Source organism: Hemitrygon akajei, chromosome 1 (genome assembly GCF_048418815.1).
Source record: "Hemitrygon akajei chromosome 1, sHemAka1.3, whole genome shotgun sequence".
Classification (NCBI taxonomy): Eukaryota; Metazoa; Chordata; class Chondrichthyes; order Myliobatiformes; family Dasyatidae; genus Hemitrygon; species Hemitrygon akajei.
The window spans coordinates 119,717,947-119,740,848 of record NC_133124.1 but is presented as its reverse complement, the minus strand read 5'-3'; the positions used below and the strand labels follow the sequence as shown (position 1 = coordinate 119,740,848).

The following is a 22,902-nucleotide window of genomic DNA, read 5'->3' as shown; positions in this document are numbered from 1 at the left end:
TCAGCATGCCAGTCAGCAAATTTCTGTCAAGTGGATACCTATTCTGGCTAGTTACTGGCTCTTTTAAAAAGTCATTAAGCTAGTTTATACGTATATTGAATACATTTCTCTGACATTAAGTGTACCTATTAACCTATTGTTACAGTTTCTATATGATCAATTGTTTACAATCCATTATGAATCACCCAATGATTTACAAACAAGCATATAAGCTAATAATGCACAAGTTAATTATACTTCTCTCAGGAGCTCAGGCTGATAAATTAACATGAATATAAATTTCAAAACAAAGTGTAAAAGGAGATTTTTTAAAATGTTAAAAATATTGACAAAGATGTCATCACAATGTACTTAATTAAACTAGTGGCTATAAATGAAAAAAGGTGAGAGAATTTCCAGTAATCGTGTAATTTAGGAATGTGCTCTTTAACATCATTAATAATGTGTCCTCAAATTGCTTCATGAATTTAAGTCATCAAGTAGAGGACTGAATTTAGTTATTAATACATCACAGCAGGAAAGAAATGATTCGCTCCTGTTAATCACATCTGGAAGTGCAAGTAGATTTAGATTTATATACTGTAGATATAAATACAAAGACTGAGATAATGCAAATTATGGGTACAAATTCTTAACTAGCCTGCACTTACTGTACTTCGGAGAACTCATCTTGGAAGCTGTTGTAGTTTATGGTTGTGTGCTGACATGAGGTATGGGTTAATTTTAAGTAGACTCTAAGGTCTGCTGGGGTATACTTTTCCAAGCAGATTGAATAGATCTTACAAGTTCTGTCCTACTGTCAATGATAACTTGCAACTCATAGCATTTTAGGTGTAAAGAAATGTCCCAAAACGCATAAGAGTACATTGGATTGAGGAGTAGGGCAAAGGACAGCAGAGCAAGTGAGAGAAGGGAAACAGAGGGAGGAAACAGTCACTAATGGAGGAGAGAATAAAATCATGAAATGATAAATTCATGAATTAAAGTCAATCACTGGTGTCAGTCGACTAGAGTATATATTGATACAAATAAGCTGGTTTTCAATTCATTGAGCTAATGAAGTCCAAAAGTGTCCAATGACCTGTCCTTAGATTAACCAAGTTGAAAACCATTGCTGCAGTTGTAAAAGAGCTGGCGGAATGAATCTGCCACCTCTTGTCTGAGAAATACTGCATGCACACAGCATTACTGTTGCTGACTTGTAACCCAATGATATATGCTGCAATGAGAAGCAGGTCAGGCAGCATGAGCGAGCGAGGAAAGAGTAATAAGAACTGGGAGAAGTTAAAGACCAAACATGCCTCAAGATGCTGATGAAAGCAGCAGGAAGAGAACAAACAAAGGTGTACAGTGCTGTGGGGTGATCAGGAATAATCTGAAGAACAGACGTAGAGGAATTGCAAATCAGAATCAAGTTGCTGAAATCCATGTTGAATCCAAAAGGCATGGTGAAATAGCTTTTTCTGGAGTTTGTGTTGGGATGCACAGATTGTATACTGTGGGCCAACAACAGAGGTTGGTGTGGGACTGTGAAGGAGTGTTAGAGTAACAGGTAAAGCACAGGGTCATGCTAGTATACAGTGTAGAGGTGTTCAAGCAAACTGGCCACCCAATCTGTAAATGGCCTCCTGAATATAAGGGGGGGGGGGGGGGCTGCAATGTCAGAAGTGAATTTTACAAACTGAACATAGCATGAAAAAAGATTCCTTTTTCTTCTGGAAGGAAGTTTTTGGACTTGCAATGTGGGAAGGGAGAAATTAAAATGGCTGGTGGTTATGGCACTTGCAGGGAAGCAGGAGGGTATGTTCTAAAATCAGATTTATTGCCACTAACTTGTATGATATGAAATATGTTGTTTCATGGCAGCAGAACAGTGCAAAGAAATAAAGATTATAATTACAAAAATAAATGGGTCTATGAACTCAAACACTAACTCACTGCTGCTCTCCTTCTACACTGCTTTTGTTATATACTGTGGATTCCAGTTCATTGGGACATCGGTTAATTAAGGTAGTCACTTATTTCGGACAACTCTTAAAGAACAGAAACAATTGAGAAAATAGCCAGATTTCCTTTGTTTATTCAGGACACCGTGCCACTTAATTGAGACAGAAGACTCTTGCCAAACAGTTTCTAACTAGCCTCAGTTGTGTCCACTTGTGTGACTATGCTTAGAGTGAACAATTTTTGAAGTAGCATCAGATGTGTGTCTTTGTGTTCAAAAAGCAGTGATTTTTATCACTGATAATTGTTGAGAAATTAGCAAAACAATTCAGAGCTGTTTTGTTCTCTCTGGTTTCAAGCATTCAGGCTAGGAGATGTGAGAAACTTGCCAGGAGTAGAAATGAAATGATTTCTCTACTTTAGCAAGTTAGGAGCTGTGAGGAATTTAAAGGTACTGTATCAGCAATCATCCTGAACGTTACAATTAAAATCAAGATTTGGAGGATGCAACAGTTTCTAACTAGCATCATTCTCATGCACTTGTGTGGCCATTTGACATTACACTGTGCTTAGAGCGAACAGTTATTTAAATGGTGTCAGTTGTGTATGTGTTATTCATTTGAGCCAACGGCTGCCTAATTAGAAAGCAGTGTTTTTTCACTCTATTTCAGGAATGCATTGAAGCACCTTGTAGCAGATTGAGCTCAACCACTGCCAGAAGAGAAGTCACTGGGGCAGACCTCAAGCCAGATTAAAGCATAATGTTGGCTAATGTCCAGTCACTTAAGAACAAGATAGAGGATCTATGGATAAGATTGCTGTATCAGAGGGAAATGTGGGATTGCTGTGTTCTCTGTTTCACTCCACATATCCCAACATGGACATCCAGTCCAAGGGATTCTCAATCCACCAGATGGGCCCAACTGCCAATTCAAAGATGGTGGGGGACTGTGTTTCATGATAAACTCTTTGTGGTGCATGGATGCAGTATTCTTGTCACATTCTTATTATTCTGACCTGGAACATATAATGATTAAATACTGACTGTTCTACTTACCATGAGAGTTCTCCACCATGATCCTAACCGCAGGTTAGATACTGCAAAAGGTAGATATTAAACAAGCACCTGATCTACTAAGTGTCATGATTAACAAACAAGAAACAGCCTATCCCGATGCTGTTCACATCCTTGTCGGGTACTATAATCAGGTGAGCTTGAAGAAATCTCTACCCAATTACCATCAGAGAATCACCTGCAGCACCAGGGTCCCAACACACTAATCAACTGCTACACCACCATCAGGAATGCCTGCCGTTCCGTCCCTAGACCGCGTTTTGGGTAATCTGATCATCTGGCCGTCCTCCTACCTGCCTACAGGTGGAGGCTAAAGATCAAGGTACCAAAGAGGTGGAACGTGGAAGGCAGAGGACCAGCTATAAAATTGCTTTCAGTCAGTGGATTGGGTCAAGTTTACCGACTTTATAAAGATGAGTGTGTTCCCACAAAATTATTCAGAGTCTTCCACAATCAGAAGCCCTGGATGAAACGAGATCTCTGCAATTTGCTGAGGACTAGATCTGTGGTGTTCAGATTTGGTGACCAAGGGAAGTACAAGAGGTTCAGGTACGACCTCCGGAAAGCCACCTCACATGCAAAGTGGCAATTCCGGACCAAACCTGAATCACAGAAGGATGCTCAACAGCTTGAATGCTATCAATTCCTACAACGTAAAACCAAGTGACATATGTGAAAACACGTTTTTGCTTCCAGAGGAACTTACTGCCTAGTTGACAGACAGAACATGGAGGCAAATTCAAGAACTCAAACAGCCCCCAACAACCCTGTGATTTCAGCCTCTGAGGCTAAGGTGAGACGACAGTTAACCCACACTAAGCATCTGGCCTAGATGCTTTCTGGTACATGGTCAAGTGTTGAAGACATGTGCTAATCAACTGGCTGGATTGTTTACTGACACCTTCAACCTCAAAAACACGGTAACCTGCCTCAATGACATTGTTCAGTAGCACTTACATCTAGCGTGATGAAGTGCTTTGAGAGGTTGGTTATGAAACATATCAACTACTGCCGAAGGAGCAACTTGGATCCACTCCAATTTGCCAATTGTCCCAACAGGTCAACAGCAGATGCCATTTCATTGACTCTTCATTCAGCCCTAGGACATTTGGACATCAGCCTCAGATATCTGCACACAGGAGGATGCTCTTCATTGACTACAGCTTAGCCCTCAAAATTAATCAAGATTAGGCCTTGCTATCTCCTTGTTCAACTGAATCCTTTATTTCCTCATGTGTGAACCCTATTCAGTTTGGATTGGCAACATCTCCACAATCACCATCAGCAAATGTGCACCACAAGGCAGTGTGCTTAGTCCTCTGCTCTACTCACTTTCTACTTATAACTGTAAGGCTAAGTGCAGCTGCAATGCTATATTTTAAGGTTGTTGACACCACCACTGTTATTGGCCAAATCAAAGGTGGTGATAAATTGACATGTAGGAGGGAGACTGAGTGATGCCACAACAGCGTCTCACTCAATGTCAGCAAAGACTAAGGAGATGATTATTGACTTTTGGAGCAGGAAATCAGAGGCCGATAAACCAGTCCTCTGCAAGGGTCCGGAGGTGGAGACGCTCAGTAACATTAGTGTTATCATTTCAGAGGACCTGTCCTAATACCAGCACCCTTGCCTTCTATTACAAAGAAGGCAAGAGAGCCTCTATTTTCTTAGAAGTTTGCACAGATTTGGCATGTCTAAAGCTTTGACATCCTTCAATAGATGTACAGTGGAGAGTATCCTGACTGGTAGCATCATGACTTGCTATGGAAACACCAATCCCCATGAATAGAAATGCCTACAAAAAGTAGTGGACACAGCACTGTCCATCACAGGAAAAGCCCTCCATACCACTGATTATACACACAAGGAGCAATGCAACAAAACCCACTGTGCCAGCCACATGCTCTCTTCTCACTGCTGCCATCAGGAAGGATGTATATGAGCCTTAGGTCCCACACTTCCAAGTTCAGGATTACCCTTCAGCCATCAGGCTCCTGAACCAACATGGACAATTTTACTCACCTCAACACTCAATTGCTTCCACAATCTACGTACTCATTTTCTAGGATTTGTATTATTTATTTACTAATTGTATTTGTGTGGTGTGTCTTTTTCTCATTGTTTGCATGCCTTTATTTGTGTAGTTTTTTTGTGATGCTAAATGGAAAGGGTACAGCGGAGATTTACCAGGATGCTGCCTGGTTTAGAGAGTATGGATTATGATCAGAGATTAAGGGAGCTAGGGCTTTACTCTTTGGAGAGAAGGAGGATGAGAGGAGACATGATAGAGGTGTACAAGACATTAAGAGGAATAGACAGAGTGGATAGCCAGCGCCTCTTCCCCAGGGCACCACTGCTCAGTACAAGAGGACATGGCTTTAAGGTAAGGGGAGGGAAGTTCAAGGGGGATATTCGAGGAAGGTTTTTTTACTCAGAGAGTGGTTGGTGCGTGGAATGCACTGCCTGAGTCAGTGGTGGAGGCAGATACACTAGTGAAGTTTAAGAGACTACTAGACAGGTATATGGAGGAATTTAATGTGGGGGGTTATATGGGAGGCAGGGTTTGAGGGTCGGCAAAGCATTGTGGGCCGAAGGGCCTATAATGTGCTGTACTATTCTATGTTCTAATGTACTTCTTTGTATCTACTGTGAATGCCCGCAAGAAAACTAATCTCAGGGTAGTATAAGGTGACATATACATACTTTGATAATAAATTGACTTTGAATTTTGAAATGGAAGGGGAATGACTGCTGAGATAGAAAGATAGTTCAAGGGTAAATATATGGTCAGAGAAGGAGAAGGAAGTGCTGATCCTTGAAAAAGAAACAGGGCATGGACTGGACGTGCTTGAAGGCCCCACTAACTAGAGTGAGGAAAACATCTTTAAATGTGAAAAAAAGACATTGAATACACAGGGCATAGGGGAGAGGAATTGTCTTAGGCCTTAGCAGCTACTACAATAAGATCAGGAATATCTTCAGAATCAAACTGAAAGTCAAGCTAAAGGGAGAAAACCTGGGAAAAAATTACCTTAGTTTATTTCCTTCATGCCAAAACAGGAAAGAAATGGGTGCCAAATAAATACTTTATATGGGTCAAAACCTCTGATTCTCTTCCACCAGATGCCACAAACTCTGAATGCACATCTGGTGGAATGTTTTCAAAATATTAATACATTTTCTTCTAACTTTTCCAGAAGGGAGCTCAGGCCAGAGTAACTCTATCCTCCTTAACAGAACACCTAAGAATTTGGTTAAACTTCCTCCTTGACTAACTTGTGCTGTTTTCATCCATTGTTCCTGATACCTGAATAAGCACAGTCAATTCCCCAGTGTGTTAGGCAGTCACCCTCATCAGGATATTCCAAGTTCATCCTGCAGGCAGATTGGTAATCCACCCTTTGTTCCCTTCCCTCTAGGATTGAGAGGTGTTGGGGGATTTTTTTTATTAAGGACATTTCTTCAAATATTAGCGTTTGACATAATCCAAACCTTTCTCTTTTTGGGGAGTTATCTCAAAAAATATTTCAAAAGGGAACTGGAAAGGCACTTTAAGGAGAAACAATTTTCGTGGCTGTGGTGAAAGAGCATGACAATGGGATTGATAGGATTGCCTTCAAAGAGCTGGCCCAGACTTGATGGGCAGAACGATCTCATCAATTGTATTATTAAAATGCAAATAGTATCTTCATATTAATTTAAAAAGGATCATGTCAATCTCTGTGAGCTTTGTACATTTCACATGTTATATTTCTATCATGTGAACCCAAACATAATGAGACTGGTTGTATAGACATTCTTGAAATGAGAGCGGTGCAGCTCGGTCCCAGTGTTCACACTGAGAACTGCACAACACCCAAGCTGAGGGTGTGTAGGTCATCCTTCAGAGAAGCAAAGGTATAGGATCAGCAGACCACAAGGGAATAGCAGGGGTGAAGAGAAAGACTTGCTCATTGGGCCCGGCTCTTTTTACCTAATCATTTAAACAATAACTTCACCATGACTAACTGCCTAAAAACAATAGAAATTTAAATCTGCAAAATGTCTTGAAAACAAAATAACAGCCTGCAAGCTGGACTTTTACACAAGCAGTCATATTTGAAAATTTACAGAATACAACAACCATTCAACCAAAAACATTGTTACCGCACGCTGTTCTCATGATGCATTTGCTTAAATTCATGCAGAAATACTGCCTTTTACGCTGAATTGTAATTCAATTGTTGTTGCTCTGATGTGGCAAGCTACAGGAACAAACTGTGTGTGTTCATTGTAAAAAATTACATCTGGATAATAGATATAAACCCAGATCATGAAGATAATTGAGAATTCTAAATTGCTGACCTAAATGTATGGTAAATTTTGTTATTTCACGTGGGTGTAGAGACAAACTACTCTGTGTAATGGTTATCTCACAGCCAGTGATTCCAGGGTCAGCCAAGTGGAATCGAAATACAGCAAAGCATACAGGTTACTTCATATACATGAGCTCTTCCTGAAGAGGGTGATGTGTAGGATGAGTATTGAAACAATTGTTAACTGTTCAGAGAAGACAGAGGAATACATTATTGCCTGGTCCATGTATTGGCAGTTTATTCCAAGCCCATGATACACTTCAAAACAAAATATTGATTCAATTATTTTTTATTTTGCTTTAAGTGTAACCACAAAATAGTTGACAACCTAAATGAAGAAACAGGATTCCACCGCTCTATTCTTTTCCATTGATTTTGACATTTCTTCCTAACAAGCTTAAGGGTGACATTTGCTTTCAATCATTGTGAATCATGACACCATCAAATGTTGTGAAGGTTTTCAACAGTCATCTGTATTTCTTGGTTCATTTAATGTTTCCTTTGCTTGTCAAAACATTGACAGCTCTCTAGACCTGCTCAACTTATTGCCTGTTCAGAACTCAATAAATAATTTAAAATCCTAGTTGATAGGTGTTATGTTTTGTAACTTCAAAAAAAAACTAATCCTAAGAAAAACAAAGGAGAGCCCAGGATAACAGGTGTGAGTGGATCAGGGTTAAGAGTGGGGAGGCTTTGGCACACCAGGCTTCGGTAAGCTAAGTATCTGGGGAGTTTCTACTTCTTCATTCTTTGTCTGTTAGTACACAGAGCAGTGAGAATGGCTCAGTGGCAGTGTCGTGTTCTTTGTGCAACCTCCAGCTGCCTGGATAACCATATCTGCAGCAGGTGCGCTGAGCTGTAGCTCCTCAGAGACCATGTTAAGGAACTGGAGCTGCCGCTCGATGGAAAATGAGATAACAGACAGGAGCAACGGGGAGGTGGTCACCCCTAAATTGCAGGACGCAGGTAAATGGCTGACAGTCCGGAGAGGGAAGGGAAATGGGCAGCTACTATAGAGTACTCCTGTGGCTGTTCCCCTCAATAATAAGTACAGCATTTTTGGACACTTGAGGGATAAGATCTACCCAGTTTGTGGGTAGGAGAGAGAGCCACAGTGACCCGGTCTCTGGCACTGAGTATGGTGCTGTGGCTCAGAAGGTAGGGGGAAAGGGGAGGAGAGGACTGCACTAGTGATACACAGTGACAGGGGATTCCAATGTTAGAGGAATACACACAAGATTTTGTGGACATGATAGAGACTCCTGGGTGGTATGTTGCCTCCCAGATGCTTGGGTCAAGGATGCCTTAGATTGGGTCCACCATATTCTAAAGGGGCAGGGTGAGCAGGACCTCCAGGGTAGTAACCTCTGGATTGCTGCCTGTGCCACACACCAGTGAGGGCAAGAATAGGATGATTCAGCAGATGACTATGTGCTGAAAAACTGGTGCAGGGGGCAGGGTTTCAGATTTCTGGATCATTGGAATCTCTCCTGGGGATGGTATGATCTGTACAAAAGGGATGGGTTACATTTGAACCTGAGGGAGACCAATATCCTTGTGGGCACTTTTGCTCAAAATGTTGGGGAGGGTTTAAACTAATTTGGCAGGGGGTTTTTGACTAGAGTGATAGAGCGGAGGATGGGGCTGTTGGTTTACAAGCAGAAACTGTGTGTAGTGAGACGGTCAAGAAGTTCAGGCAGATGATGGGGCAAAATTACAGTGGGTTGAGTTGTAGTATAAAAGGAGGACAAATTGAAAAGGATGATGGATATGGGACTGAAGGTGTTATATTTGAATGCATGAAGTATACAGAATAAGGTAGATGATTGTGGGCACAGAGAATGGCAAGTATGGCGTTGTGGGCATGGCTAAGTAATACTGAAGGAAGATCATAGATCCAAGAATACACACATGGACAGGTAGGCAGAGGGGGTGGGGTGGCTCTGTTGTTTAAAAATGAACTCAAATCCTTGGAAAAGAGGTGACAGAAGATAAAGAATCCTTGTGGGTAGAGATAAGAAACTGCAAGGATAAAAAGAGCCTGATGGGAGTTTTATACAGACCTCCTAACAATAACCAGGATGTGGGCTGCAAATTATAAAGGAACTTAGTAAAGGCATTTCAAAAGGGCAATGTTATGATACTCATAGGGGATTTCAATATGCAGGTAGATTGGGAAAAATTAGTTTGGTGCTGGATCCTTGTAGAATGCCTACATGATGGCTTTGTAGAGCAGCTCGGGGTTGAGCCCAGCCCACTAAGGAATCATCCATTCTGGATTGGGTGTTGTGTATTGAACCAGATTTGATTAGGGAGCTTAAGGTAAAGGACCCATTAGGAGTCAGCAATTCTAATATGATAGAATTCACCCTGCAATTTGACAGAGAGAAGCTGAAGTCAAATGTATCAGTATTACAGTGAAGTACAGGGAATTACAGAGACATGAGAGAGCAGCTGGCCGAAGTTGATTGGAAGGGATGACAGCAGAGCAGCAAAGTCCAGAGTTTCTGAGAGTAATTTGGAAGCTGCAGGATAGATACATTCTAAAAAAGCCGAAGTATTCTAAAGGCAAGATGATGCAACAAGAGAAGTCAAAGCCAGTACAAAAGCAAAAGAGTGGGCATATAATAGAGCAAAAATTAGTGAGAAGTTAGAGGATTGGACAACAAAAAAGCCATAAGGGAGGAGTAGTTGAAATACGAAGGTAAGCTAGACAATAATATCAAAGAGGATACCAAAAGCTTTTCTCAGAAATATAAAGAGTAAAAGAAGCAAAAGTAGATACTGGACCACTGGAAAATGATGCTGGAAAGACAGTAATGGTGGACAAGGAAATGGCGGAAGAACTGAATAAGTGTATTGCATCAGTCTTCACTGTGGAAGACACTAGCATTACACTGGAAGTTCGAGAATGTCAGGGGAGAGAAGTGAACATAGAACTTAGAAATTTACAGCACATTACAGGCCCTTTGGCCCACAATGTTGTGCCGACCATGTAACCTACTCTAGAAACTGCCTATAATTTCCCTTGCACACAGCCCTCTATTTTTCTAAGCTCCATGTACCTATCTAAGAGGCTCTTAAAAGACCTACTGTGACTGCTTCCACCAGTGCATTCTACGCACCCACCCCTCTCTGTGTAAAATACTTACCCCTGACTTCCCATAGTACCTTTTTCTGAGCACTTTAAAACTATGCCTCTTCGTGTTAGCCATTTGAAATCGGAGAAAAAGCCTCTGGCTATCCACATGATCAATGCCCCTCATCATCGTATACACCTCTATCAGGTCACTTCTCATCTTCCATCACTCCAAGGAAAAAAGGCCAAGTACACTCAACCTATTCCCATAAGGTAGCCCTCCAATCCAGGCAACATCCTTGTAAATCTCCTCTGCATTCTCTCTCTAAGGTATCCACAAAGTGCAGTTGCTGTTACTAGGGAGAAGGTAGTTGCGAAACTGAAAGGTCTGAATGTAGATAAGTCACCTGAACCAAATGGATGACACCCCAGGGTTCTGACAGATGTAGCTGGAGAGATTGTGGAGACATAAGTAATAATCTTTCAAAAATCAATGATTCTGGCCTGGTTCTGGAGGAATGGAAGATTGAAAATGTCACTCCACTCTTCAAGAAGGGAGGGAGGGAGAAATAAGGAAACTATAGTTAGTCCATCCTCAGTGGTTGGGAAGATGTTGGAGTCGATTGTGAAGAATGAGAACTCAGGGTATTCGGAAGACATGATAAAATAGGCCGTAGTTGTGTGCTTTCTGCAAGGGAAAGTCTTGCCTGACCAAGATTTTCAGGCAAAAAAAATCTTTCCTGAAGATTTTAGGAGCCGAATTAGGCCATTCAGCCCATCAAGTCTGCTCCACCATTTCATGATAGCTGAACCCAGATCCAATTCAAACCCATTCACCCGCCATCTCACCATATCTTTTGATGCCCTGACCAATCAGGAACCTATCAACTATCATCTTTAAATATACCCACGGACTTGGCTTCCATTGCAGTCTGTGCCAGAGCATTCCACAAATTCACCACTCTTTGACTAAAACAAACATTCTCCTTACTTCTGTTCTAAAAGGACGCCCCTCAATTTTGAGGCTGTTTCCTCTGGTTTTGGATACCCCCACCAGAGGAAACATCCTCTCCACATCCACCTTATCTAGTCCTTTCAACATTCAGTAGATTTCAATGAAATCCCCACGTATTCTTCTAAATTCCAGTGAAAACAGGCCCAAAGCTGCCAAATGCTCCTCTTTCCCAGATGTTAACCCTTTCATTCCCAGAATCATCCTGTGAATCTCCTCTGGACACTCTCCAATGATAATACATCCTTTCTGAGATTATAGGGCCCAAAATTGCAGACAATACTTCAAGTGCACCCTGACTAGTGCCTTATAAAGCCTCAGCATTATCTCCTTGCTTTTATATTCTATTCCCTTTGAATAAATGTCAACATTGCATTTGCCTTCTTTACCACAGACTCAACCTGTGAATTGCACCTTGCATGAAGAATCCCAAGGCTCTTTGCACCTCTGATGTTTGAAATTTCTCCCCACTTATATAATAGTCTGCACTATTGTTGCTTTTTACCAAAATGCATTATCATACATTTCCCAACACTGTATTCCATCTGCCACTTTTTTGCACATTCTTCCAATTTGTCTAAGTCCTGCTGCAATTGCATTGCTTCCTCAGCACTAACTACCCCTCCACCTACCTATGTATCATCTGCAAACTTTGTCACACAGCCATAGATTCAGCTACCTAAATCATTGACAGACAATGTGAAAAGTAGTGGTCCCAATATTGACCCCTGAGGAACACCACTAGTCACTGGCAGCCAAATAGCAAAGTGCCCTTTATTCCCACTAGCTGCCTCTTGTCTTTCAGCTATTCCTCTCTCCATGCCAGTATCTTTCCATTAACACCATAGGATTTTATCTTAAGTAGCCTCATATGAGGCACCTTATCAAATGCCTTCTGAAAATCTAAGTAAATGACATCCACTGCCTCTCCTTTGTCCACCTGCTTGTTACTTCCTCAAAGAATTCTAATAGATTTGTCAGACAAGATTTTCCTTGACAGGATCTGTGCTTTGACTTATTTTATTGTTAGTCTCCAAGTACCCCGAAAACTCATCTTTAATAATTGACTCCAGTATTTTCCCAACCACTGAGGTGAGGCTAAATTGCCTATAATTTCCTTCCTTTTGCTTTCTTCCTTTCTTAAAGAGTGGAGTGACATTTGCAATCTTTCAGTCCTCTGTGTCCATGCCAGAATCAAGTGATTCTTGAAAGATCATGACCAATGCATCCATTATCTCTTCAGCAACCTCCTTCAGGACTCTGGAATGTAGTCCATCTGGTCCAGGTGACTTATCCACCTTAAGACCTTTCTGTTTGCCTATTGGAATTCTTCAAGGAAGTAGTAAGTAGGATAGATGGAGACATTGCTTATTTAGATTTTCAGAAGGCCTTTTACAAGATGCCACACACGAGGCTGCTTAACAAGGTAAGTGCCCATGGTATTACAGGAAAGATACTAGTGTGGATTGAAGATCGGCTCTTTCACAGGAGGCGAAGAGTGGGAATAAAGGGAGCATTTTCTGAAGGGCTGCTGGTGACAAGTAGTGTTCTGCAGGGGTCAATGTTGGAACCACTTCATCTTATGTTGTATGGCAATTTGGATGATGTTATTGATGGACTTGTAGCCAAGTCTGCAGATGATATGAAGATAGAGTGGCAGGTACTGTTGAGGGGGCAAGAAGGCTGCAGATGGACTTAGGCAGATTAGGAGAATGGGCAAAGAAGTGGCAGATGGAATGCAGTGTTGGGAAGTGTATGGTAATGCACTTTAGTAGAAGGAATAAAAGCATAGTCTATTTTCTAAACAGGGAGAAAATTCAAAAATTCGAGGTGCAAATGAATTACAGAGTTCTTAGGCATGATTCGCTGAAGTTTAACTTGCAGATAGAGTCAGTGGTGAGGAAGGCAATGCATTGTTCGCATTCATTTCAAGATGACCAGAATACAAAAGCAAGGATATAATACTGAGGCTTTATAAGGCAGTGGTGAGGCCTCACTTGGAGCAGTATTGGGCCCCTTATTTCAGAAAGGATGTGCTGACATTGGAAAGGGTTTACAGGAGGTTCAGGAGAATGATTCCAGGAATGAAAGGTTTATCCGTTGAGGAGCAATTGATGGCTCTGGGCCTGTACTCACTGCAATTCAGAAGAATGAAGGGGAGATCTCAATGAAACCTATTGAATGTTGAAAGGCCTAGACAGAGTGGATGTGAAGACAATGGTTTCTATGGTAGGGAGGCTAGAACCAGAGGGGGCAGCCTCCAACTGCAGAGACATCCTTTGGAACGGAGATAATGGTGTGGTGTACATGAACCCCTGCCACAAAGGAAACACAATTCGTTCAGCCAGCACCTTACTGTTTAGAGGTTGCTATTTTGTTCAAGCTAACTTTCATTCCTGACTGCAACTCAATTATGATTCCATCTCTGTTTCCATTCATACTGCAATTTCAATTGCTCTTTTAAAATTGAGTTGTGCTTCAGTTAGGAGTCATTTTTGAATGCTTTTTAAAATGATTCCACAAACTAAACGATCTCTCAGTGCATCATTAAGCTCACCGCTGAACTGAACGCTGGGACAAGCTCTTCAGTTCAGCTATTCACACTGAAATGGGCTCCCCTTCCTTTTCATACCATTTATGAAACCAAAAACATTCTGCAATCAATGGTTTTGGTTCTAAACGTTCCTGCATTACTTTCACAATATCAGCAAAGCTCATTTGGGCTGGTTTGGTTGGAGCAGTTAAACTTCTAAGCAAATTGTATGCTTTTCCACCCAATGCACTCAGCAAAACTGGCGCTCACTTTTCATTTGCTTCAAAATACTGTTCAATTTGCTTAGTGTACAATATACAGTATTCTCTTGTGCAATCAAACATGTCTATCTTTCTAATGTAGCCAGCCACTTCTACTTTTTAACATTTTTTTTGATTATTATCACCCCGTGTTCATTGTTTATGAATCCATGAATTTCGTACATTTTCTGTTTTTTAATATAATCAACCGTCTTTCTCTCTCCTTTTCCAGAGAAACCACGTGGTGAGTTTTTTTAAAACTCAAAGGTCTCGCTGCGCTTCAAGTAGGTAGCTGTTGCAGGTTTGTTTCAAAATCTACTCATCGCCACTGTTGTGTTTTGCAACTCCAAAAACTAATCGAATGAAAAACACGGAAGGGCCCGGGATAACATTTTAGCTTCATTTTTACTTTAACTGAGGCACAAACTTATGACGACATTCGCCATTCCCATAGTTACACATACAACCTGTAATGAATGATGTAAACAAAAAAACTCAAATATTTTATAAAATATTAAATAAGCAATAGGGAGCCATTAAGCCACAAAGTACATAAAAAGGCTCTTTGGTCCATGAGCCCACAACAAGCAGCAAGCACTCATTTACACTGATCCCATTTTAATTCTAACCATATTCACTTCACCTGTCCTCACATTCCTACCACTTGGGGCAATGTACTGGGATGTGGGAGGAAGCCAGAGCACCCAAAGGAGAAAGAGCAGACTCCACTCAGGTTTGAAATAAGGTTGCTGGAGTCATGAAGCAGCAGCTCTGCCGCAAGGCCACCCTGCTCTCCAAAGAAATCAATATTCCTGGTAACCCTAGTATTCCCCATCAGCAATGCCTTTGCATTTTACCACTGATGAGGTTGTCACTCTCTGCTCTTCCGAATAACATCAAACTGCACTTCAGTCAGCCTCTTGGTTTTCTGACCATCAGACTCAGTGTAACCATGATTCTTGCTTTTAAATCTAGCTATTTCCACCTCAGAGAATTCAGCCCAGGCAGTGCTGAGGGAGAACTTTGATGTTCGAGAAGCTGGCTTTCAGAATAACATGTTTAAATATCTTCTCACTCCTCTGACACAGACACAAAAAAAGTGTTTGTGGGAAAAATCTGTGGAAATGCTACCCCCTCCCCCCAAAAACAACTGAAGAGGCAAGACATACAAAATTTTAAAAAAAAAACACTCAGACTGCATCTATGAGGAGAAAAAGCAGTTGAAATTTTAGGTATGATAACTTACATCAGAACTACAAGAGAGGGAGAGAAAACAAGTTAGTTTTAGCAGAAGGGCTAGAGGAAGGAGTGCATAGAAATCCCTTTCTAATTTATTGCTTTTGTTCTAACTTTTCTTTCCCCACGTCTCTCCTACTGAAAACTAAGCTGTTGCCCCTCTTTCCTAGTTCTGATGAAAGTTCTCCTGGACCTTAAATGTTAACTTTCCACCCCATCACTCACTACCTGACTAGCTGAGTGTTTCTCGCATTTCCTGTCTCCATAACTTTCAGTAGGAGTTTGCTTAGGTGCAAGTTGACTGCTGCTTTCCTCTATTTTGACATAACTATGTTCATTGGCCATGAATGCTTTGTAATGACGAAGATCATGAAGTGGGTTATAAAAAAAACAACTATTATTTGCATGTGAAACTCATTTCTATTTGGCTAATTGACAGGTCAATATAAAGTTGAAACAACAGGCAACTTCATGAAGTTGTGGAGAGCAACAATGGTATTTCCCACAGCTCAAATAACACTACAATAAATTCCTGTTGCCTCTTATGCTTCAAGTAATTATTTTTCCATTTCTAAGATTTATCCTAAACTGAAATCTCAAAAATGTCCCATTAGTTCACAACTCTAATTCTACATAATTCATTTTTCCCCATTGCACAAGAAGCCATTCAGCCCATTCAGTCAATACTTGCTCTCACAACAATCCCATTTCCTGACCTACTGTCCTACAATCAATTCTCTCCCCGCCTACTTATGCTGTTTCTCAGCAGTCAATTAACCCACCAACCCCAGCACATCTTTGGGATGCAGGAGGAAACCAGAACATCCAAGGTGACCGATGCCTTCTCAGGGACAGTGGTCAAACTCCGCACGTGCAGTAACAGCAGTACCACTTATTTTTCTAAAGCTACAACAAAAATCTTTTAAGCAACCTAGTAGTGTTCTCATGCACTTGTTTTCAAACACAAATGCACATTAAATTTTGGACAATGTACAATTGCGCAGATTTCAATAAGCCAAATTTCAAAGGAGTAATGCAATCCACATGGCGAAAAATGAATCATTACCTACACTCTAAGAATTTCACATTCAAACTACCAGCAAAGCAACGCCTAGTACCTTCATTATTTGTCACCACTTTGCTCTCTGATTATCTTCTCAGCTACCATCATAACATCATACTATCTAGCATTATCGGCTTTATTATCACAGAGGGTCAATGACTGATTATCCAGTGAAAATGGCTGGAATCTCTCCTCATAACAATGAAAACTCCACTGGTCTGTTTAAAAGGAACTTATAAAAGTTGCTCTGGAAAAGTGACCACAAACTGTATATCTTCATAGTAACATCCATTTAATTGTTCATATGATAAGCAAAACTGCATGCTTACCATAGGCTACGGTCAATTATGGATAACTCTGAACATCCTCTACATAGCACCATCCAGAGACAGAGAAACAGTTTCAGCGACAGGTTACTATCGATGCAATGCTCCTCAGACAGGATGAAGAGGTCAATACTCCCCAATGCCATTAGGCTTTACAATTCTACCGCCAGGACTTAAGAACTTTTTAAAAGCTATTATTAATGCTTTTTGAGATAGTGATTTAGATGCATATCATATTTTTTACTGAGTTAAGTATTGTATGTAATTAGTTTTGCTACAACAAGTGTATGGGACATTGGAAAAAAGTTGAATTTCCCCATGGGGATGAATAAAGTATCTATCTATCTATCTATCTAACTATGACCTCACCATGGTTTTGTGTAATTTGACTATTCTCTATGCTTCCAGTAGTCGAGCCAAAGACTTAGTTACCTTTCTATCAAGCTAATACATGTATGCAAGTCATGACAATGCCATTGATGCCATTGCTTGTTTAAAGATGTATTTCCCTTTTAGATATCCTTACTCCAAAAATATACTGTTACATTACTTTGGTTCAGTTAACTGCACTTGATTTCAATCAGTTCAACACAACCAAAAGCTTTATGCATGCAACTCATGAGTTGCAACTTCATATAGGAAAATTTTACAAAATTGTTTTCAAAGTTCCTCCAGCCTGGCGAAGCAGTTGAGAGGTGCGACAAAACAGACACTTAAATGTTAAACAAGAGGCTGCAGACACTAGAATCTGGAGCAAAAAAATTAACTGTTGGAGGAACTCAGCGATCAGTCAGCATCTATGGAGGGAACTGGACAGTCATGTTTGGATTGGAATCCTTCATTTAGACTCCTACACTTAAGAAATGTGACCCACACACTCTCTATGTATTGAATATTTTGTAGGACAGTCAGAAAAATCTAACTAACAAAGATACTTTAGGAAATATAAATTTACAGTGCCTTTCCCATCACTGGGAATTTTTCCTCCCACAGAGACTCTCTGACATGTTTCACACTAATGGTTGTTGCAACAATATCTGGAGCAGTTGAGCACATGATACAATTCTTAAATTGATACCAACCTACATTACATATGCCACACACTTCTGTTTCACATATCTCATATAGTAAATGCATTGTTACCTGGTATCTCAACTAACAGAATAACATTACCAAAGTGCTCACTTACCTTTTCCATTTACCAACCAATGACTGGGGTTGTGTTGGATTAAGTTGATGGGCCAAATGTAAAATACATCATGACCCTTAGGAGGACAATGGTGCCGAACGGCGACTCTTTTGCTTGCATCTTTGGAAACAACTCTATTTCCATCTTTAATATCTCTATTTTCCCTTTTCTGGGTTTTTTTCCAGACCCTGACCTAGAGTTACACGCTGACTTTGGTTCTTTACAGGATTGGGACCCGTTCTTGGGGTCTCACAACAGGCTGTTATTTGATATGCTAAGGACACGGTCTAGAAGACTAGCACGCCTTCAGGGCTTTGGGATTTCATGGCTCTGAAGCAGGTGGTCGGTGCCTCTGCAGGAAATTAGTGTGTCGCGGGAGTACACAGACCATTGAAAGCAGCAAGCTGGCTGCGTGCCCAGAGACCCGAGTTCTTTGGGCGCAGAGTCTGGAAAAAGCGATGCAACAGACTTTAACACCATAAATCGGCTTCCCTTTCACTGTGAAACAGGGACACCTCTTTTTCCCTTATTAGGGAGGGAGAGAGAACCTGTAGTATGTCAAATACCGGGTGAATAAGTGGTCTCTGGGGTACCGCAAGTCTGTCTTTGATGCTTTGCTGCACGCTTGAGCGCTCGGTGTGGAGTACAGATGCTTTTTTTTTACTGGTGGGGGGGTCGTTGCTGCTGCTTTTGCATGGGAGGGCGTAACCGGTGGGGGTTGGGGTTCTAACATTTAACTGTCATTCATCCTTTAGGGCACTCCTCTGTTTTTGTGGATGTTTGTGAAGAAAAAGAATTTCATGATGTATACTGTGCAAGTTTCTCTGACATTAAATGTACCTTTGAAACCTTTGACCCCTCAGTCCATCCAACTGATGTTCAGAGTGTCCTGTCCTTCCTTGCTGCAGTGTACAGGCACAAAAAAAATCAGAGATATACAGAGTAGCAGAGCGCAGATACTCAACCCAGTCCCTATCCTGATGACTTGCTCCCACTCACTGCATTGCTATAGCCACAATATGCATGGTTTAACTATGTTTAAATGTATTTAAATATTGTTTTTAAAACATTGTATGTAATTTAACTTTATTTCAATTAACTTTAGGATCTCTAATTAGAAGGCACAATTAAGAACAGTTCAAAGACATGATTTTAGCAAATTCAGTAATAGTGCGTACTGCTGAATTGGGGATAGTAACATGACCTGTCCCCATTGTATGCTGAATTGGGGATAGTAACATGACCTGTTCCCATATGTCATCACTGGTAAAATCACACCTCCTACAGCTGATTGGCTCCTTTGCTCTGCAGACATCATTGATCTTGAAGATTGTGTACTTGTTTCAGGCTCCACAATATCCATGTGAGAGTCAGTGCTCATTGTCAGTCAGATTTGCAGTCCTTGTACCCCACCTCATATTGTCTCATCAGCCAATGGATGATTGGCATAGTGCACAATACAAGAATAAGGAATTGGCATATGGAGTTTCAAGCCTCCTTTTCTTGTACTCGCATCTCCATGTCCCTTTGATCCCCTTATTACCCAGAAATCAACTGATTTCTATTTGAAAAACCTAATAACAAGCCTCCATGGCCCTGTGGGGTAGAGGCTATAAAAGGTAAATCACACTCTGTGTGAAGACATTTCTTCTCATTCAGCTCTTAATCATAATCTACACCCTCTGATCTTTGACTCATCAATCAGGAGAATAACATTTTTGGTACCTGCTGGTCTTACATACACTAAAATTTTTCTATGTTTCAATGAAATCCTAAACTCTATAAAACACAGTCTCAAGCTACTGAACTGCTCTTGATGTGATTCCATCCCTGGAAATTATTTGCACTCCCTCTCTGACAAACATAAGCTTTTCACGGACAAAGAGCAAAACTGTACACAATGTCCCAAATACGGTCTCACCTATGCAACTGTAATAAAGCTTCCTCACTCCTGCGATATAACAGATGTACATTTCCATCTCTTAATTTCTTAAGCCATAAGTGTTATTAAGGAAAAGGAACTTAGCATGACTTATTATATATCGCAAAAAGATGAACCAGAAACTCACTTCCAACTAAATTTCATTAGCACTTTGATTTCCACAAACAGAGCCAATGTCTATCAACCCTCTCGGTTTTACCATCTGTGAAGCAAAAGCTCCCTAGCTACAATTAATGGTATTTCTGACAGTACTTTGAAATAAGCAGCAAGACACTTTTAGAGAACTCTACTCAAGAGGACAGTGAAGAACAGGTATTTATGAAGAGTGGACAGTTGGCCTTCTTAAGAAGCCACAGTACCGTTACTGCCCAGTCAGTAACAAGCCATACAAAGTGCTAGCCATCCAATGCTAAAGCACTTGAGCCTGGAATGAAAGGACAAGCAGCCAACATTCTATTTCCTAATGTTATGGATAAATTTTGGCTTAAAATAACAATTGCAACATTTCCAATTACATGGTTACACACATCTGACAAGTAAATTCATTTTGATGAATCATGAAGCAGCAAGAACATAATGACCTAAATGGCCTACTCTAATTTCCACTCCAACTTCATTCCTTTTGGAGTCTATAAAAGTCAGCTGACAGTAACTTAAAAGCTTTGATTTCCAACTCCCAGCTTTTTGGTCTTTCTCCTTCAACAATCCACATTTGACATCCTCTTTTGCAAAACAACTTCTATCCTCTCTCCCATCCGTCTTTCTCCCCACACCCCAAACCATAGTCCTAGTCTGATCATAAACACAAGGAATTTTACAGATGCTGGAAATCTTTAGCAACTCACAGGAAATGCTGGAGGAACTCAGCAAGTCCAGCAGAATTGCTGGAGGGGAATAAACAGTCGACGTTTTGGGCCAAGACCCTTCATTAGGACTGGAAAGGAAGAGCTCAGAAGCCAGAATAAGGAGGCAGGGTTAAGGGGAAGGAGTGCAAGATGGCCAATGATAGATTAGATCAGGTGAGAGGAAGGTGGGTGGGTGAGGAGGGTGGGAATGAAGCTGGAAGCTGGGAGGTGATAGGTATAAGGAGTTAATAGGTGAGAACAGAAGACCAGAGGACACAACCTCAGAAGAGAGGGATATCCACTTAGAATGGAGAGGAAGAGGAATTTCTTTAGCCTAACAGTGGTAAATCTGTGGAACTCTGCCACAGACAGCTGTGGAGGCTAAGTCATTGAGTATACTTAAGGCAGAGGTTGATAGATTCTTGGTTAGTCAGGGCAGGGAGAAGGCAGGAGATTGGGGCTGAGAGGGAAATGGATCAGCCATGATGAAATGGTAGAGCAGACTAAATGGGCCAAATGGTCCTAATTCAGCTCCTATATTTTATGGCCTTATGGTCCATGGAAGAAAGGGAAGGGGGAGGGGAACCAGAGGAATGTGGAGAAGAGAAGGGATAAGAGGGTAATCAAAATACAGAATGCACAAAGAGAGAAGGGGGAGGTGTGAGTAATTACCAGAAGTTAGAGAAGTCGATGTTCACGCCATCAAGCTGGACTGCATCCTCCAGCCAGACTGAAAATGAGGTGTTGCTCCTCCAACCCGAGTTTGGCCTCTTCATGGCAGGAGGTCATGGACAGACATTTCAAAATGAAAATGGGAAGTGGAATTGAAATGGGTAGACACTGGGAACTTCTATCTTCTACAGTGGACAGAGCGAAGGTGCTTGATGAACTAGTCCCCCAATCTGCATGTAGTCTCACAAATGCAGAGGAGACTCCAGGAGCACCATCTACAATAGATGACCCCAAAAGACTCGTAGGTTAAGTGTTGCCTCACTTGGAAGGACTGTTGGAACCCTGAATGGTGGTGAGAGAGGAAGTGTCGGGCAGGTATAGATACCCTGCTTCTTACTGCATTCTCCCTCCTGCACCCATCCATCTTCACCTATCACTGGCCTCCTTTACCCCACCTCCTAATCCTGGCTTCTGCCCCTTTCCTTTCTACTCCCCATGAAGAGTCTCAGCCTGAAACGTCAATTGCTCCTTCCTCTCCATAGATACTGCTGTGGCCTTGCTGAGCTCCTCCAGCAGCTTTTGGGTGTCAACCAGACTGTGCTTTTCTTTTTGAGGCACAAGAAATCTCAGTGGAGCCTTGCAAGCTGGATGTGTAGAACACAGCCTTACTGAAGGATTCAACTTCCAGCAATGTGATGAAGCCCCTGCACTTTCAAATAGAATAATCAGAACATTTCATTTGCCTGCCTCTGTCCACACCCCTCCTTCCTAGGAAGCAATAGTGCAGAGTGCATAAAATGTTATAAAGATAGATAGATAGATAGATAGATAGATAGATACTTTATTCATCCCCATGGGGAAATTCAACTTTTTTCCAATATCCCATACACTTGTTGTAGCAAAACTAATTACATACAATACTTAACTCAGTAAAAAATATGATATGCATCTAAATCACTATCTCAAAAAGCATTAATAATAGCTTTTAAAAAGTTCTTAAGTCCTGACGGTAGAATTGTAAAGCCTAATGGCATTGGGGAGTATTGACCTCTTCATCCTGTCTGAGGAGCATTGCATCGATAGTAACCTGTCGCTGAAACTGCTTCTCTGTCTCTGGATGGTGCTATGTAGAGGATGTTCAGAGTTATCCATAATTGACCGTAGCCTACTCAGCGCCCTTCGCACAGCTACCGATGTTAAACTCTCCAGTACTTTGCCCACGACAGAGTCCGCCTTCCTTACCAGCTTATTAAGACGTGAGGCGTCCCTCTTCTTAATGCTTCCTCCCCAACACGCCACCACAAAGAAGAGGGCGCTCTCCATAACTGACCTATAGAACATCTTCAGCATCTCACTACAGACATTGAA

At 41.2% G+C, this 22,902-nt stretch overlaps 1 protein-coding gene across 2 annotated transcripts in view; it reads right to left on the bottom strand.

Moving 5' to 3' along the window:
• kcng2 (potassium voltage-gated channel, subfamily G, member 2) overlaps positions 1 to 22,902 on the bottom strand; it is a 52,593-nt gene that overhangs the window by 16,475 nt on the left and 13,216 nt on the right. Inside the window, exon 1 of one of the 2 annotated variants that reach the window (XM_073050743.1) lies at positions 3,002 to 3,025. The exons of the other annotated variant lie outside the window; for it this stretch is intronic. The gene's annotated coding sequence lies outside the window, so the exon portion shown is untranslated. Of the gene's footprint in view, positions 1 to 3,001; positions 3,026 to 22,902 lie in introns of those variants that run through there. 2 annotated transcript variants of the gene reach the window in all.